The sequence below is a fragment of the Bubalus kerabau genome, chromosome 11, assembly GCF_029407905.1.
Source record: "Bubalus kerabau isolate K-KA32 ecotype Philippines breed swamp buffalo chromosome 11, PCC_UOA_SB_1v2, whole genome shotgun sequence".
Classification (NCBI taxonomy): Eukaryota; Metazoa; Chordata; class Mammalia; order Artiodactyla; family Bovidae; genus Bubalus; species Bubalus kerabau.
Window position 1 is genome coordinate 68,539,522 of NC_073634.1, and position 20,626 is coordinate 68,560,147.

Consider the following 20,626-nt stretch of genomic DNA (forward strand, 5'->3'; position numbering starts at 1 on the left):
AAGGGAGAAAAGGGGAAAGGAAACTCCAATAAAGGTGAAGGTATAGACTCCAGAAATGTGACAGAAGACCTAGATCCAAGCAGAGAAATGACCAATGATCTGTGATGGAGCATGATCAACAGACTTCAAGACCAGCAGCATGTGTTCCAGGGCTGTCTGTGTTGTGTGGCTTTTGTCATTTCCCCATATTGTCAGCAAAGTTGCTTACCCATGCAACCTAATATTACTCTTGCAATATGGGGACTAGAGATAGAGACTGTGTCTATATTCAGGGAGCGGGGAGGAAGGACAAAGGCCATGGCCTCCCCAGGTGCTGAATGGAGAACAAGTGGCAACAACAGAGCAGCTTTGGGTAGCAGCCCAAGATGGGGACTGACAGGCAATGAATGGGGCACCTAAGCACCTACGAAGAATCAGAATATTAATTCAGGGGCAGGGTTTCCTACAGTTACATGGAAAATAAGTAGTTTGAGTTGTTTTATTTAGTTATTCAAGATTAAAAAAAAAAAAAGAAGAAGAACTTGGAACTATTTGGGCAACATACAAAAATATTGGGGCTTCCCTAGTGGCTCAGACACTAAAGAATCTGCCTGAAATGCAGGAAACTCAGGTTCAATCCCTGGTTGGGGAAGATCCCCTGGAGAAGAAAAGGGCACCCACTCCAGTATTCTTGCCTGGGAAATCCCACAGACAGAGGAGCCTGCGGGTTATAGTACATAGGGTCGCAAAGAGTCTAACATGACTTAGCAGCTAAATAGCAACAACAGTACCCAAATATGGAGTCAAAGAAACATGTAGAAAACATGCTATTCATACATTTCAGGGAAGACCCTAAATATTCATGTGTTCCCCAAATATTTATTAGAAATCCAGTATGTGCTAGGCACTGATTTAGACACAATGGAGAAACAATGAGGGAAGGCAGTGAATAAAACAGAAAAATTAATTATATTTTACTGGAATGATAGGGAAAAATAATAAAGCTATAAGTCTGTTAAACAAAAATAAGTTCTATAAATAAAATTTTAAATAAAGGGGAAATATAAATATCTGGAAAGTAGAGCAATAGGAAATATCAACACTATTTTCATGGTTCTTACAGAAGAGCAAGTTTTGGGGAGTAAGACCACCCAGACCGTGTATCTAGACCTATCAAACATATATTTCATGAATGTCCAGTGTTATCGGATTACTTACTATGGAGAAGGAAATGACACCCCACTCCAGTACCCTTGCCTGGAAAATCTCATGGACAGAGGAGCCTGGTAAGGCTATAGTCCAAGGGGTCACAAAGAGTCAGACACGACTGAGCAACTTCACTCTCACTTTCACTATGGGCAAAGTGCTGAGCTAGGAAACGGGGGGCCGGGGGTGGGTGGTGAAGACAAAGATGAACAAGAAATGTTTTCAAGGACCTTTCAGGCTAACAAAACAGCTTTTCATAATTGTGTTCCCACAGGAGAATTAAGGCCTAGTACCTTTAGGCATCCATTTTAAGTAATGAATTCCCCTCTCCTTATGCATCCAGGGTGTTATTAGTTACGAACCATCCTTGGGATAATTGAGAAAATAGATACACAAATCACTCTGTTTTCTGTGGTAGAGGTGAGGAACCCCCATTGAGAAAGGCAGAGAGAGGTATGGATGAAAAACAGATCCTAAACCTATTTGGCTTTGTTTTATTTTGGGTGGTAGTTGTTTACCTTTGCAGACATTCAAACCACCTATATTGGTGGCTGCTATTATGGGATAAATATACTAAGAAACAGCAAGATAATTTGGCCTCTATAATTTGTTTGGTTTTGACTAAATATTTACCCTGGAAGAATTATGTGTACAACATTCATAAAAAGAAATACAGCAGTCACCTTGTTACCTTCCTTGGAGTTTACTTGAGTGAGACTGAAATACCAAGTTATCACCAGAAGATACAGCAAAAAGCACAAAGATGAAGGCTATTCTATTCTTCAGCTTTTATTTCAACTGAGTTATTTTGTGTTGAGGCTTTGGCTGCTCCACCATACAGGGAGATTTCTTAATGTTTAGCATTGGGAAATATGTTTATAAAATGCACTTGAGGATGTTGAAAACATTTTACAAGCTTGTTCATTTGAATCTTACTATTCAGTCGTTCTGTTCTGTTGTACTCTCCTTGTCTGGTGCCTTTGGTTATTTCCTGGGGTCGCAACCCACCTCACTTTCTCCTTTTAGTTGGAAAACTCTTCATTCAAAAAGACTTTTGTACCCCCCAAGGAAATAATCGATCAAGGTAGCCTTCATCCATTGCTGCCAAAACCATTAGGTAAAAGGTTAAGGGGAAATGTTATAATGGGTGAGTCAAGCTGATGCTACATGGGAAGCACTGATTGATTAACCAGGTACTTTGTGCTTATGGATATGATGCAATAGGAATGACATAGCAGTGCTTATGAATTTGTTTTGACCACAAATTTGAATCATAATCCTATGTAATGTCTAGATCTCATTAATGTTCAAGAAATATAGGTGATAGCGAAATCAGTTCACTGACACCACAAGGAAACAATCAACCAATCCATTCCTCAGAATAAAAAAATTATTGGTTACTCAGATTAAAAGTGGGAGAGGGGAGCTATTACAGAATAAAAGAAAATTAAGGGAATTAATAATCAAGTACAATCATGATGTAGGTTCCATAGAGTTCTGCCTACAGTGAACATTTCAGAAATTGCAGGGGCCACAAATCTGTATGACTTCCCAAGCAAAGCTTCTTAGCACATTGTCTCCACCAGCAGACATGTCTTATCTAGTTCTATTTAGAATTCTTCTGCTTGTTCTCTCCTTATCTCTTTTAGCTGAAACTCTGATTGTCATTGGATGATGACTTAATCTTTGTTATTAAAACAGCTTATTATGACTAATAAAATAAGCATGGGCAACAGCAAATTCAAACTTGGAGAAAATGCTGTAGAACTGCCTGATGATACTGTCTCCAAGATAACCCAAAATGCCTCAGAGCATTTTTTAAACTTGGCCACTAGATTAGGACTTCAGAGATTTTAATCACAGCAACTGCAGCCACATTGCAACTCATTCCAGCTCCCATATCCAGAAACCAAGCTTGGAGTTGGCATCGGAAGCTTGACATGCTACCTAACCATATCTAAGATCATCCACATTAGAAATCAGCAATTAGCCACTGGACTTTGAGTGGCAGCATTTTGACTTTATACACATGAATTTGCTCATTTCCTACCAAATCTGAGAAATTTGAAGTACTAGGTATTTCACAAAAATTATACTCTGAACATGGATGCTTTCAGCCTTCAATCTGTGCTAAGTTGTCTAGAATAGAGATATATCAGCAGAGTCTAATTCATAGCTTAAAACGATTGATTCAAGAGTAAATCAGCAACACCAATTTCTTGCAATGATAGTTACATATGGTGACATTAATATCCTCTTTTCAGAAATCCAGCTGAGAATCATTATTTAATGAAAGGCTTACAAATTGCATCCTATTTAATGGCTTTCATTGAAGATTCCTTTGTAGAAATGCACATGTAAGTGACCGTTTAAGTTCTATGCTGAATTTGCAATGAATTGGAAATTTTTATTTATATGCAAATGAAATATATATATATGTGTGCATATAATACCTAGTTATATATTATAGATACAACTTCACATATATATTACATGGATGCATAACATTGTATATAATATAGTACATATGTAATGTATTATTAATACATACACATATTTATATATAACATATATTAATATCAAGATATAATTATCATTTCACTCACTCAGTTGCTTAGTCATGTCCAACTCTTTGTGACCCCCATGGACTGTAGCCTACCAGGCTCCTAATTCTGATCTATAATTTTTAAATTCCTCAATTCCAGCAATAGCTTGTGAGAGACACATTAAAATTTGAGTTTTCATATCAAACTGCCTTGTGCTGGAATAGTAGTTATATCATTCATTAAATGTACACCCTTAATCAGTTTTACTCCCTAATATTTAGCTTCCTCATCTTTAAAAGAACAGTAATATTTATTCCCCATAGCGCTTTAAGAAAGATAAAAGAAAATTCAAGCAAACACTTTAACAGTATATCACATGCATTAGTTCTCTTTCTAATGTAAAACTAACAACAGAAGGAATCATAATTTATTAACAATAAACTCTATGGTTTGTGGATTTTTAGTTACCGAAGAGTTGAATGTAAGCAGGAAGATGAAACAAAAATCTGTGGGTAGTTCAGAGACAGACTGCAAAAGGAAAAAATGTCTGTGGAGAAATTCATATTTAAGCAAGAAGATTTTGAAATTTTTCTTTCAAATTGTGTTAAGCCACCTAATTCTTATGTATATATTATAATATATCACATACTATTCATACATATAGTAATATATATTTTTGCTACTTTGTTAACTAAATAAGATCAAGTTTGCTAGTCTTGGTTAATAAATACAAGCTTTCAGGTAAACATTGTGATTTGAATAATTCCAGATTTGTTGCACTTGAAAGATTAACAAAAAAAAATTAAAGGATTATTCAGAGCCTCACCCACTTGGATCTGTCAACTTGGCTTTTCTCTCATTAGGAAATAGACACAAGGTATTTTGCACAAACAGAATCACAAACTTAACTACTTGCAGGAAACGTTTTTCAAAGTAATCACAGAAAGGAATAGTCCAAGATTAAACCAGTAAATCCCTCTGGACAGGATGTCAGGGGGTAAAGCACCCATGTGCTCAGCCCAGAAAGTAATCACCTATTTCCTTGTACGATTTCCAAATAGAGCCACAGTCAGAGAATTTCCATGCAGTGGAATCCTTATTAATGTGACAATTGTGGCTACCTTGGCACTTGGCTACTTCATTAAGTATTTTGACTCAAAAAAAAAAAAAATCTGCTAAAACAGATCTTTTCTTTAGAGAAAAGAGTTGACTGTTTATTGAATTCATAATTTTTGTGTTGCCTAAGTATTCTTGATATAGACACATATAATCTATCTATAGTATATAAAATATGTGATACAAATATATCACTTTAAAAATTATTTAACAATATTAATAACAATCATAGTTTATCTATTTTGTAGACTAGAATACTCCATGGGCTTCCCAGGTAGCTTAATGGTAAAGAAACTGCCTGCCAATGCAGGAGACACAAGAGACGCTGGTCCGACCCTTGGTTCAGCAAGATTCCCTGGAGGAGGAACTGGTAACCCACTCCAGTGTTCTTGCCTGGAGGATTCCATGGACAGAGGAACCTGGCAGGATACAGTTCATGGGGTCATAAAGAGTCAGACACAACTGAGAAACTTAGCAGGATAGCATAGTACTTTCCCATATGTTGTATCCTTTCATCCTCACGATAGACTTTGAGCTACATATTAACCTCATTCTATACTTGAAAACAAGGCTGAGAAGTCACACAACAAATGTAGGTTTCTACGATTCATAAGTAGCTGCTCCAGAGATGTCCCCACCCCAAAAACCTTCTCTCTGTAGAAATGCCTGAGTGAGATAAGCGTGCCTTCTTCATACCTTCGGTATTTTTAATCACGAGTGAGTCAATAGCAGGTTTTCTTTCTTTAAAAAGAAAAAGAAATAGTTTACAATTTTCTAGATCCAGGAGAAGAATGATGTTTCACAGAAAGACCCCAAATGATTCTTATGCTCATTTGATAAACCCAAAAATGTGCAGAGTTCAGAGGAAGCTTCAAGCAATTGAAAGAAGCCACACACTCTCCATTTAAACCAAGGAGTCTAGTATCCATCTGTGCTGTCAGAAATTTGAAGGATATTCACATTTTCCATGTGCTTTATCAATAGCTACTTCAACATTTCTAAACTATCTGCCACTATAGTGCCTAGGTAATTAGATAGTGCTGCTCAAGCAGTGTATTATTTGAACATCATTTCCATGGAACAAAGACAGGTTGTACCATTTGTCATTATTTCGATGGGTTTCTTACCACTTAAATAACTAAAAGGGAAAATTACAACTTCCTCTAAATTCATTTGTAGTTAACTTTCACAAATAATTTTTGGCCACAGCTATCATATTGAACATTGGCTATGTGTCAGCTAAATCCTTGGAGATTATTTTAGCATAATTGATGGCCCTAGTTAATTTCCCAAAGGCTATTCTGAGAACTTTGTTCTTTTTTCCCAAGTATTTCTTTTTAAGGTTGGAAATCACTTTCAAATACACTTATTCTATTGGCTGTCTTTTCTAAAAAACCAATTGACATTGCATTATCTTTGATCGTAATATCTCTGATGTAAATCAAGAGATAAAGATTCTTAGATGATCTTAAACCATTGTGACTAGGTTTTGTGATCTGACTTTTGTATAGCCACTAGTAAAGAAAACATGTAGGATAATTTGGGGCTGTTTAATCTAGGGCAGAGGTTGGAAAATTACAAATCTGGATTACTAAACGATTTTATAAATAAAACTATTCTCAGTATGCTCATTACATGTTACCTATGGCCACTTTCGGAGAAGGCGATGGCACCCCACTCCAGTACTCCTGCCTGGAAAATCCCATGGATGGAGGAGCCTGGTGGGCTACAGTCCATGGGGTCGCTAAGAGTCAGACACGACTCTTAGTGTGTCTTTCACTTTTTTTAGCATGACTCACTTTCACTTTTCACTTTCATACACTGGAGAAGGAAATGGCAACCCACTCCAAGTGTTCTTGCTTGGAGAATCCCAGGGATGGGGGAGCCTGGTGGGCTGTCATCTATGGGGTCGCACAGAGTCGGACACAACTGAAGCGACTTAGTAGCAGCAGCAGCAGCATGGCCACTTTCAGCCTATAATGGCAGAGTCAAGTAGTTGAGACAGAGACCATATGGTTTACAGAGCTTATATATTTATTAACTGGCCCTTTATAAGAAAGATTGAAGACTTTTGATCTAGAAGGAATTTGGGGTCCTAGCGATAGCTTTAAAAAATTGAGGATAAAAAATTTATCTGATTTTTTCTTTTAGCCAGAAATCCAATATTTCCTCTCATCTCAGCATTCATGATTGATGGTCACAGTGATGTTCATGAGACACTGAAAAGTGTACTTGATGGTACTTGAAGTACCTCCTGAATCAACAAAGAGTAAATCTTACTCACTTTGGGTCTCTGTTGTCCAAATTCAGTCTCAAAACTGCTAGGGAGCTTCAAAATCATCTTTTACAAAAGAGCAAATACCTCTTCAGCTCTATGCTGTGGTCCTAAGGACATGTGGTCCTTAGGTCTCTAATTATAGACCCCATGAAAGGAGCACACAACTTCACATGATATCCATACAATTTGTGGTGGCCCTGACTCTTACTCTTGTAAAATTAGTTTTTTCCCCACTCTGAGTTGATACCTACTTCCTTGCCACTCACTTGCCCCCTTCTAATATTTGAACTGTTTGTAAATTATGAATGATATATCTGTACTGTTTTATTAATGAAAGATAAAACTTATTAAACAGAGCACTCTATCTTTCTACTCAGCTATATCATACTAGATAAAGTAGGTGTATAGAAACAGGAACAGGTTTTGAACTCAGATAGACCTGTGTTCTACTTCTCACCATTTAAAAAATGTTGTGGCCACAGGCAAATTAACTTCTCAGATCATCCATTTCCTCATTTACAATGGGGAAACATGAAAATTTGAAAGGAGGTACAGAGAGGATTCAGTATGACCCAAAAGGGGTGATTAGTAGTAGCAGGAATTAGTAGGCATTTTAAACATGCTATTGGAGAAGGAAATGGCAACCCACTCCAGTATTCTTGCCTGGAAAATTTCATGGACAGAGGAACCTGACAGGCTACAGTCCATAGGGTTGCAAAGAGTCAGACACAACTGAGCGACTAACACACTCTTCAATGTGCTAAGGGCAAATGTCAAGTTTGGGGCATTCCGAAGCCCCAAGCTGGAAGAAGCACTGGGTACATTTCAGGAACAAAGGATCATCCTACCTTTAAGAATTCCTCTAGAAAGGCTAGCATTACCTCATGTACGTCATAAATATTCCAGGACAATTGTTAATTTACCTAGTTTTTCACATGCTGCTATGCAGAAATAGCAGCTTAGTGCTTGACTTTAGCTGGTGAAGATCCCCAAAGAGTAAGTGGTGTAAACATCAAACATTCTAAATGTATTCAAAGGGATATTTGAAGAAGCATATTCAACTTTTCAATTCAGAAAAATAAATGATGCAAATGAAAGAAATTGCTTACCCCAGAAGGGCCAAATTATGAGAGTTCTTGTCTCTCTTACTTTGAATTATTGCATCTTGTGAGATCCAGCCATGTCTGTGGTATCTGATTTTAATATGGCAGTTCTCTCCTAGTCTTGATTCTTCTGCTTAAGACAGCATTGAATCTCTCGTGAGAAACTCGCCCTGTATTTGCTCAATGGAAAACATGAGGGTTTGCACTCGGAGCTACATATGCTCAGGTCCAAGTTTGCAAGGAAACAAGAGACTGCTCCTCTGTCTGCAAAGATGAACTGATGAATCACTCTCAGCCTGTTACAAACCTTGATTCTGAGTCAAATTCCAGTGTAGAGTCGAAAAAATGTCAACGTTTGTCATTTCTGCCTAGCAAACCCTAATGCTGTGGGGGCTGGCAGTTGAGCAATAGGCATTGGCTGATTTATCTCACCATTGTTTTCCCCTGAACTATTAGTGAAATACTGTCAGTGACAGCCAACTCCACACTGCACCTGTGTGTGAACGGCCTCCCATCATTTCCATCAGTAAAGCTAGAAGAGGGCCCTGTGCATTTCGGATGTGCTGGCCTACCATGTGGTCCTCGCAGGCCCATCTGTGGCTGCTAGTTCTCAGGTTCACACACTGGATCAAGCAAAGAATAATGGGACATACTACCTCTAAACTTTCACTGGCATGTGAATCCTTATGATTGATGCCATTTCTCAAATTCTTGAGTAGGAGACTTCCTTTACCATTCTTTAGCATTAATCACAACATACCTCATGGTAGGTACGAGTATAACTTTCATTCCCTAGAAAGTAAAACACAGAGAAGTTAAGTACTTTTCCTCAAGCTCCACTCAGTTTGTAAGTGATAACCCTGGGATTTGAGCCCAAGATGTGTTATGTCAAATTCATGCCCTTAACACATTATCCATCCATTTTTTTTCCTCTGTTTCAAATGAGAATGCCTATCCATTTGTTCATTCATTCATGTATTCAGGAGATATGGCCTAGACACCAATGCTGGGTCTTCTGGATGTAGTAGCAGACAAAAGAGACAAAGTCCCTCATGGAATTCACATTTTGTGCAGAAGACAGACAATAAACAAGAAGGCAAAAAGTACAAGACAGAGATGGGAATAGAATGGTAACATGGGAAATCAATACTGTGATTTTGAGAAGGTGAATTGGAAAAGACCATGGTATATTAATGGTTTTTCCTGTGGTCATATATGGATGTGAGAGTTGGACTGTGAAGAAGGCTGAGCACCGAAGAATTGATGCTTTTGAACTGTGGTGTTGGAGAAGACTTTTAAGAGTCCCTTGGACTGCAAGGAAATCCAATCAGTCCATTCTGAAGGAGATGAGCCCTGGGATTTCTTTGGAAAGAATGATGCTAAAGCTGAAACTCCAGTACTTTGGCCGCCTCATGCAAAGAGTTGACTCATTGGAAAAGACTCTGATGCTGGGAGGGATTGGGGGCAGGAGGAGAAGGGGACGACAGAGAATGAGATGGCTGGATGGCATCACTGACTCGATGGACGTGAATCTGAGTGAACTCCGGGAGTTGGTGATGGACAGGGAGGCCTGGTGTGGTGCGATTCACGGAGTCGCAAAGAGTCAGACACAATTGAGCGACTGAACTGAACTGAACTGATGTGCTTATGGATATGATGCAATAGGAATGACATAGCAATGCTTATGAATTTGTTTTTACCACAAATTTGAATCATAATCCTATGTAATGTCTAGATTTCATCTGAACTGATGGTATATTAAAAGTACAGAAAGGAACCAGATGAAGCAGAGGTAAAGAAAGGGCAGATCATTGTGGACCATAGAGAGTAAACTAGTTCATATTTTAGGTTAAGTGACAAGATATTGAAGAATTTTCATCATCTTTGAGGTAGAACAGTCCTTCGTTCCTATTGCAAAGGATCTGCATAGGTAGGTATGGAATACACTTGTGTATCAGAGAGGGGAAAATGTATTTGCCTCCCAGCTCCAAATAAATCTTTTTCTATATTGGCTTTAATTATGTGCATAAAAAGCATTTCAATTATCTCAAAAGATTAAAATTAGCTTATTTATTTATTTATGGTTAAGGAGAAAGTATACTAAGAAAGTATGCTACAATATAAAGGAGTGGCATGCACAAAAGGCAGGAAAAATTAAAAGAACCTGTTGAACATGTGAGTATCCACAAGTGGACTAAGTGTGACCCTTCAGCCTATCATCACACTCTGACCCCCTCCAAGGAAACTGACCCATCTCTTTGAAAAATCTCTGGTGCCCAGATTCCATGAGATTGGTCTTGCTTTGTTCCCTGTCTGTAGGTACCTGGCATGATATCTTGTTTAGCATAGGAGCACCGTGTTATTTGTAGAAGTTGGGATGTAAGGAAGGAGGACAGCAGAGAAAAGGAGAGGGAGGGAAGAAATGAGGAAGGTAAAATGAAAGCAGCACTTTCAGTTTGCGGTTGACATTTTTACCTCTTGGTTTTGTATCTTCTTGGCTGTTTCTTTATTCTCAGTATTCCCTAACCCATCTTCCTGGGACTTAAAAAAAAAAAAAAAAAAAACCCATCCAACATGACACTTCCAAAAGATTAATATTTTCATTTCAACATTTCTGAAAGTATTTCAGTGAAATTGCTTTCAAATGGTTTATTTTATATTAGATCATTGAGAGATAGATTAATGTCATAAACGTAGGTACTAGCAAGCAATATTTTTGTCTCCTATGTGCACACACTGTATATTTCATAACCTCTGATAACTTAAAGTCACTAATTTAAGTCAAATTAGGGAAAGGCCAGTATAATAATTGCTATATTTCCGCTCTTTCTTGATAACAAATGAGTCTTTTTTCCCCCTCCACCAGTATATAATAGTGTGCTTTTTCTCTGGCTAAGATATAAAAGCACTGCTCTACACGAACAAAAATATTTTTACTGGCTATGTTATTACTGAGAAATGCATTGGGAAAATGTAAAAATATTTCACCTTTATGTTGAAGAAAATAAACATAGTGGATTAAATAAAATTTTCACAGCTCCTGACACATGCCATATGTAATGCTTGGTGAACGTCAAAGAGGCCTTGCTGCTTCTGAGAATCACTGACTAAAACAGGAGAAGACCTTGAGTATTTATTTATCCACCACCCGACCCTCAACACATTGGACAAATGAGACCTGAAGATGTTGAAGGACAATCCTACAGGACTTCCAGGACTGAAAACCTTGTTATACAAGATCCAGCCCTGCATTAATTCCATCACAAAATGCTACCTCCTGCATGCTTCATTGCTTAGGGTTGAAAATTAGCTTGAAGAACAAGGAGCTGGGACTCTGGAATCAGGCTGACTGGACTTCAGGTCCTCACTTGGACCCTGACTAGCCCTGTGAGCCTGGACAACATATTCTAGCCTATGGAAGCCTGAGGTTTTCCTATAAAAACAAGATTTAATCATGCCGACTTCAAACATGTGTTTGAATGTCAAACAAAATAAAGTACTGGCACATCATAAGCGCTACATAAATGTCATCTATTAAAACTATTATTATTATTATTCAAACATATAGCATATGAAACTCAGTTTTGCTGACTTTTGAATGCACTTATTAGCTAAAATGGGACTTCTAAATTCTTATATTCACACATATATAAAACTCTATTCAGAAAGCTTTTAATAGTCTAACTCTAATGATCTAGATACTAAGTATGTTTTGACAATTTTGCAAACTCAAATAAATCAAAAAATATGTCACTAAAGCAATACTCTGTAAAGGATGAACAGGAGTTGACCCTTGCCTTCAAAGACCCTAGAGTCTGCATGCATGCTAAGTTGCTTCAGTCATGTCTGACTCTTTGCAACCCCATGGACTGTAGCCCACCAGGCTCCTCTGTCCATGGGATTCTCCAGGCAAGAATACTGGAGTGGGTTGCCATGCCCTCCTCCAGGGGATCTTGCTAACCCAGGGATCGAACCCACATCTCTTATGTGTCCTACATTGGCAGGCGGATTCTTCACCACTAACCCTCGTGGAAGAGAAAGACATGAATAGCCATGAAACTTATAAAAGACAGAATGTGGTGTATATACTATAACAGAAGTGACAAAGAGGGGCTATGGTAGCATAGCAGGAGGAAGAAATTCAGGCTGAGAAAAGCAAGAAAAGCTTCATGGAAGAAGGAGCATGCCTGCATGCCTCATGTTGTGGCCAAAAAGAAAATGTATATGACTCTAAATTATTACTAGAAATATAGAAAACCTAGGTTACCAAAAAGAACTACCAATTTGCCTGGTAGGTTAAAGACCTATGGCACAGTCTAGTAAAAATTTTATTCACATTTTTAATTTGTTTAGCTGTATAGAAAGTGAAAGTGAAGTTGCTCAGTCATGTCCAACTCTTTGCGACCCCATGGACTGTAGCCTACCATGCTCCTCTGTCCATGGGATTTTCCAGGCAAGAGTACTGGAGCAGTTTGCCATTTAACTGTATAAGCAGTAGATAAATGCATTTGGGTTGTGAAAGTAAAACCAGTACTGGAACAAGAAAGTAAAAAGTTAAAGTTATTCCTCAACTGGTGGTCTCCCAGTTCCCAGCATCAACTCATCCCATTAGTTTTTAGGAATTTAATGTTCCAAGATTATTTCTACACATTTATAATTACAAGTATGTATAACTTGTAAATTTCTTCAAATTGTACACTTTTTTTGCAGTGACCATCAACATCTGCAATTTAAGAAAAAATGAATGTTCTTGAACAGATAGAATGTAGAAATTATGTTTCTAATTCAAACAAAAGAATTAATTATCAAAAGATGCCTGAATTTAGTATACTCCAACATTATTATATGATATCAGGTATATTACAAGTTACATATATATATAATTGTAGAATATATTTGCGTTATTTAAATCAAACTTGTCCAAGTTAAAGGATTTTTATTACTTTTACATTTTAATTCTATTTTGACCTCTATCTCCAGTATAGCTTTTCTTTCTTCTTCTACTTTCAACCTCTTGAACCTACAATGATCCTCTGTTTTTCCATGTGCAAGTCTTTATATCATTTTTTCTAATTGACTTCTAAGGTCTCTAAATAACCTAATATAACTTCATTTCCAAACTGATTTTCCATTGTTCCCAACATACCACCCACTGCAGTCAAGCCTATCTTATCCATCTTTCTCATTCTTTCAGTCACTTAAGCACGTAGGAGATTTCCCTTGTCTTACCTCTCATTTCCCATAGATTCATACTCAGTTAGCTAATTGTTTCAGAAGCTTTCATTTTCTTACTCTGTTTTGCTTTGTGGTTTTTGTTTTTTTGTGTTTTTTTGAGTCACACAATTCATGCTTTTAAAGTGCACTATTTAGTGCTTTTTACTATATTAGCAAAGTTTTGCAACCCGCATCACTATTTGATTTCAGAACACTTTCATCATTCTAAAAAGAAACTTCACACCTGCTATCAGTCACTCCCCATTCCTCCCTTCTTCTAACCCTTGAAGACCACTAAAATACTTTCTGCCTCTAGGGATTTGCCTATTTGGGACATTTCATATGAAAGGAATGGTACCCTCTTGTGTCTGGTTTCTTTTACTTGGCAGAATGGTTTCAAGGTTCATCTTTGTTATAACATAAATCAGTACTTCATTTTACTGTCCATTGAATAGAAATACCATATTCTGTTTATTGAATTCATCAATGGGTTAATTCCACTTTTTGTCAAATATGAATAATGCTGCTATGAACATTCATGTACAAGATTTTCCATGAACATGTTTCAATAATTATTTTTGGCATTTACCTAGGAGTGGAATCGATGGATTTTATGGTAAGTCCGTGTTTAAGCTTCTTAGGAACTATCAAAACTGTTTCTGGAGGTTGCACCATATTATATTCCCACCAGTAATGTATGAAGGTTCCAATTACTTCACATACTGCCAATACATATTCATGTCTATCTTTTTGCTTAGAGCTGTTTTAGAGGGTGTAAAATAGTATGTCAGAGGAAATATCATCTCCTTAATGGTTAATCCTCTTGAGCATCTTTCAATATGGACATTTGCTTGGACATTTGCATAACATCTTTGAAAAATGTCTATTCAAATCCTTTGGGCAAGCTCAGGCATTTCAGTTGTGTCCGACTCTGTGTGACCCTATGGACTGTAGCCCCCCAGGCTCCTCTGTCCACGGGGATACCCATTTTTAAATTGGATTAAAATTTTTTTTATCATTAAGCTATAAGTGTTCTTTATCTATCCTGTATGAAAGTGAAAGAAAAGTGAAAGTGAAGTTGCTCAGTCTTGTCCAACTCTGCAACCCCATGGGCTCCTCCATACATGGGATTTTCCAGGCAAGAGTACTGGAGTGGGTTGCCACTTCCTTCTCCAGGAGATCTTCCTGACCTAGGGATCGAACCTGGGTCTCCTGCATTGCAGGCAGACACTTTACCATCTGAGCCACCAGGGAAGCCTCTATCCTGTATACTAAGCACTTATCAGATATATGATTTACAAATATTTTCTCCCATTCTGAGGGTTGTATTTTCAATTTCTTGATAGTGTATTTTGAAAAAATTTTAATTTGAGAAGTGCAATTTATCTATGTTTTTTCTTTGGTTGCTTGTGCTTATGGGGTTTTGTCTGAGAAACAATGACCTAATCCAGGGTCATAGACATTTATACTTATATTTTTCTAAGAGTTTTGCACTTTTAGCTATTACATTTAGGTCTTGATTCACTTTGAACTGATTATTATATATGGTATGAAATTGGGATCTAACTTCATTTATTTCCTGTGGATATAGCTGTCCCAGAACCATTCATTAAAACTACTATTTTTCTCCAATTAAGTTGTCTTGTCATCCTTGGCTTTATATGTTTGACTGATCTATATGTTTATTCTTATCTGTACAGTCTTTATTATTTTAAATTTTGCACTGTTTTTCAATTGTGAGTGTGAGTCCTCCAACTTAGTATTTTTCAAGATTGTTTTGGTTATCCTGGACTTCTTATATTTCTGTATGAATTTTAAGATCAGTCCACCAATTTCTTTAAAAAAAGCCAACTGGGATTTCAGTAGAGATTGAATCTGTAGATCAATAAGGGAAATATTTCCATCTGAATAATAAGTCTTATAATCCCTGAACATGTATGCTTTTCAATTTATTCAGATCCTCTTTAATTTCTTTCAACAATGTTTCATAGTTTTCAATATGCAAGTCTTCTACTTATTTAAAAAAGGTGCTATGGGCTTTAGTTTTGTACCTGTATTTCAAAATTAAGCTTATCCAAGGTGAGTACCATGTCTTATATCCCTTCTAAAGGGAAATCATTAGTTCTTACAATGACTTCTTTTAATTCAGGATAAATACATTCCATCAAAAGTAACTCTTCTTTCTAAATGGTTTTCCATACCCCAAACAACATATTCAAACCCTGTTTCCATGTATTTGCTCACTCTTCTTTGTATTTAAAATGGCATGTCTCCTCAGCTCTGCTGGCAGAATCCTTCAGATTTCTAACATCTATTCATAAAATACTTCCACCATTTCCTCTCCCTCTCAACATTTTCATTCATCAAATACATACAGCTAATTGCATTAGCTCTGTGATAAGTTATTTGGGTGTGTATGCAATTGCTACAACCAGATTATGAGCAAATTTTGGAACTGTTCTTAGTCATTTTTTAGTCCCATATATCTTAGACCATTAGTTACAAGTTAAAATTGTTGAACTTGTGTGTATTGCACAAATCTGAATAGAATCTTAGTCTACATCACATCAATGAAATCAGTAAATCAGTTAAAAGTGTTAACTTTCACTTTACTTTATGCAAATTATACTCAAAAATTATTTGAAAGCTGGCTAAATATAATTTTAAACTTGCTGTTTTTTTTTTTAATGCAGCACATGTCTATATGGAAACAGTTTATACAAGAGATTGGCAAATTTTTTATATAAAGGGCCAGATAGTAAATATTTCAGCCTTTGTGGTCTATATGATCACTTTTGTATTTACTGAATTCTGTCAATGTAGTATTGGAGAAGGAAATGGCAACCCACTCCAGTGTTCTTGCCTGGAGAATCCCAGGGATGGGGGAGCCTGGTGGGCTGCCATCTATGGGGTCGCACAGAGTCGGACGTCAATGTAGTATAAAAGTAGATCTAGACAATATATGACTGAATGTAGCTATGTTTCAATAAAACTTTGTTTACAAAAACAGGCAATAGACCAAACTGGGTACTGTAGTTTGTCAACCTCTAGGTTAGATCATGAAGAACTATTCTGCAGCACATTTACTTACTTGAATTATGACTTTTGTATAATTGTATTGTTGTTGTTTAGTCGCTAAGTCATGTCCCGCTCTTTTTGTGACTCCATGGACTGCTGCCTGCCAGGCTCCTCTGTCCTTGGGATTTCCCAGGCAAGAATACTGGAGTGAGTTGCCATTTCCTTCTCCACTAACTGTGTTATTAATGCATTATTTCCCCCTGTAGAGTGATGAGAGTAGAATTATAAATCTTACCATGGAAAAAATAAAGTCAAATTTCAAGTAGTTATTTTTATTTAAAAAAAAAAGGACAGAGATGTTATAGAACATAAGAGCAAATTAAAATGCTTAAGTTGCTTATTAGATCAAATTTGTTCCATTTGAGATATAAACCAGGAACACAGAAAGTAAGGACGAGAGCTTTAAGTTCTGTTTCCATTTGGCAAAACAATGCAAATGCTTCAGCAGTGTTGCAGCATGCTTTACTATGGTCTTTCCATCTTTGGAAATAAAAATTAATGCCAAAATAAAATTGATATGAAATATTATTCTGATATATGATGTTTTATGGCTTTGTTTTGTGTTTTTTAAGAGGAATTTTTTTTTTGTTCTAATGGTTAAGAATCTGCCTGCCAATGCAGGGGATACAGGTTCCATCCCTGGTCGGGGAAGATCTCACATGCTGTGGAGCAACAAAAGCCCATGAGTCACAACTAATGAAGGCCAAGCACCTAAAGCCCATGCCCTGCAACAAAGAGTAGCCCCCACATGAGGCAACAAAACTCCAGTGCAGCCAAAAGTAAATGAATAAATAAATAATTTTTTAAGAGGGTTTTTCTCAAAATGGCACTTGCCCAAGACCCCAGATGATGAATGGCAGATAAGTTTTCACCAATTCACAGGATTTGGTGGTAACAATGAGACGAACAAGCTGATTCCAGAAGGGATAGGACATTGGAGTGGAAGTCTGTGAAACGACTGGCAGTCCCTAAAGCAATGATTGTGATAGGTAAATGCCTCAGAGTAAACTCAACGAGACTAAGTCCTTCAAGGGTGGGGCCCACAGCTAAGTCATCCGTGTACCTGAGACTAGGGCAGCTCCTATTAATAAGAAGCACTCGTGTGTGTTTGATAAACTGCAGCAAACCCCAGTTTTTACATTTACCACGTCAACACAAATTAAAGTTTTCCTGAGTGAAAAGTTCTATTCAAGACATGGTGAAAAAATTAAAAAAGGAAATGTCCTCAGTCAAAGGAAATGATAATCCAATGGTACAGAAAAGAATCACACAGGAGAAAACTTCTCAGAGCTAGGAGATAAGTGTATCGATTTTCCTAATAACAATTAAAAATGATGAATTCTTCTTCTGAAGATTTTAAGGCATTGGTGCATACAGTTCTTGTCAATGTTCCCAAGAAAGAATAAAGAAGGTCTAATATTATTGAATCCATGGGACACATTAATTCCAAAACTAAGATAAGAATCTGCGTGCTTTTTTTCTTTCTATATCCTTATGTCTTTTATGGTGACTAATCCTTGGCTGACTAGTGCAAGTTCTGCTCATTTAAAGTGTCAAGGTTTAAACTTTACCCATACAAACAAATACTCTCTAATTTTGCCTGTATTCTACTTCCCTGGTGGCTCAGATGGTAAAGAATCTGCCTGTAATGTAGGAGACCTGGGTTCAATTCCTAGGCTGGGAAGATTCCCTGGAGAAGGGAATGGCTACCCACTCCAGTATCTTTGCCTGGAGAATTCCATGGACAGAGGAGCCATCATGTTTATAAACATAAATTCAGGAGCCAGACCATGTGAGTTTGAATTCTGGTGCCAGCACTTATCAGCTATGTGATTGGTCAAGTTTCTTAACCTCTTGGCCTCAGATTCTTTATATGTAAGATGAAAATTGCAATTATGCCAACCTCAGAGAAGTATGGTGAGCATTAATGCAGTTGTTTAAACAACTGTATGTAAAGTGCTTAGAACAATATCTAGCATAGAATAAATTCATTCTATACTTTTGTTATTATTGGTAATTCTACATTTACTTGCCAGTCATGTTTTATGAGACCTCATCAAATTTTTTAGATCAATCAGTAACAAGTTCATCCTAGTTACCAGCACCAAAAACCACAGGTATGTTTAAGTTCTCATTAAGGAAATAAGATACTCCAAATTTCATGCAAGGATTGAAACTCTAAAATACAACCTTTGCTCTTAAATACAACTATTCATAACATTGCTGATTTTCTATTTCCACCTCAGGTCCACACATCTGTCACACATATTATAAGATTTAAAGTTCCTTAAAATATAATCGTCAGGGAATCCAAGTGGAGAAGTGTGCCAGGCTATGATGTTTCCATAATTATTCTTCCATATATATATATGGAAGAATATATATATTCTTCCACATATATATATATTCTTCCATATATATGTATATATATATACAGATATATATACACACATATATAATACAGATATATATATATGTATTAGCAATTCTTTTTTCATTTCTGTTAGTTGAATTTATACAGCAATTTTTGTTAAGAAATATCTTCTTTCTTAATTTTTCCATTTATGCTCACTGTGTAATGGAAGCAGTAGCAATATTTTTCTTTAGAATATTGCTCTTTTTTCAATGTTGAACTGAATTCATATTATGAAGGGAATGGAAAAATGCCACAGAAAATACAGATGGCTTGTACCAATGTGGTAGTATTTTAATTAGTAACTCTCCAATTACAAGACAATCTTTCATTTTCTTATGAAGATGTTATTATTTTAAAGGAACATTTGAGAAAATCTCAGTTCTTTTATTAAAATTTTCATCCCACCTCTTCAGATGTGCCCTGTAAAATTTTATATTATTTATAATAAAACACATGATATACTTTCTTTTCTAGACATGTTACTCAATCTGGTGTCAGCCAGCTTCAGCATGACTTAATTTTTGAAGTCAAAGCTTATGGGAAATACTAGCAATTTTCAGTGACCTGATAATACCAAAGAAAACAGCATAAATGCGTGTCTTGGAGATAAGTGGATGCTGGTGTAGGCCTTGTAAGTTAAAAGCAACATTTTATAATCTCGGTAAGATGTAATGGGTAGTCAAAGTAATGAAGCTAACCCAGGCGTAATGATTAATCTCTGTGTGAGTCACGACCCCGGCAGCTGCATTCTAAATGAACAGCAATCTATATAATGCATTCTCGGGAAGACCAGACAACAAGAAGTTGCATTAGTCCACAGTGCAGATGGTCAGACTGCATGTAGAAACATACTCAGCTCTGGCCTAAAAGACCAGAGGGCTCGGTTCAGCAATATTCATAAAAAGACGCTGAGATACCATGGATATTTATCAAAACAGAATGCAGCATTAACCCTTACCTGCTTTGACTAACCAGCTATGAGCTCGGATATTTAATAAAGGCTCCATGGGAGAGGTAAAACTGAGCAGAATCTAGTAAGATGGGTGGGAGCAGAAAGGCCATTCCAGGTAAGAGACACAACAGGAACAAAGCTATTGTGGTAGAAATAACAAGGTGTGTTTGAAGCCAAGTGACTATCCTTGACAGGTGGAAGAATAGAATCGATGTTAAGAACAGTGGAAAATAAACGTGAGGTGTGCCCCATGAGTAACACATTTTAACAATTCTCTTTGAGAAAGACCAGCAAGGCCTGTTGTAACTAACTAGTGGTAATGATTGGGACCAAGTGCTGGCAATAAACCCTACCATTTTGATAGATAGCTTTCAAGATACACAGATGAATAATCTGGAGAATGGTTCAGGAGACTTATAAAAGAGGATCTGTTCCAGATGAAGATCATAAGATGGGACTCATAATAATTATTGGATTGAATCTGTTTTTAATAAGGACTCAAAGTTAGCATGGTGTCATGGAATGGGCACAGCACAGGATGAGATGGCACTACCAATATCTGCCTACAGGACTCACTTCTCTGGGTCCAGTTGTCTATAAAAGGAAAATATTGGGCCAGATGATTCTTGAGAACCCACCTTTGAAAAATATTTCCACATGACACTTTATTATAAGGACTTCAATGATTTGGTGTGTTTGTTGTTGGTCAGGTCCTCACTGTGGTCAGGGGCAAGTATT

The 20,626-nt window shown here is 36.9% G+C and overlaps 1 long non-coding RNA gene across 1 annotated transcript in view; it reads right to left on the bottom strand.

The window, feature by feature from the left end:
- LOC129622479 (uncharacterized) overlaps positions 1-20,182 on the bottom strand; it is a 28,317-nt gene extending 8,135 nt beyond the window's left edge. Inside the window, exons 1-2 of the long non-coding RNA XR_008700009.1 lie at positions 19,895-20,182; positions 16,534-16,720 (exon numbers count right to left, since the gene is read on the bottom strand). This is a non-coding gene — a long non-coding RNA (uncharacterized LOC129622479). The remainder of the gene's footprint in view (positions 1-16,533; positions 16,721-19,894) is intronic.
- Positions 20,183-20,626: the final 444 nt, after the last annotated feature.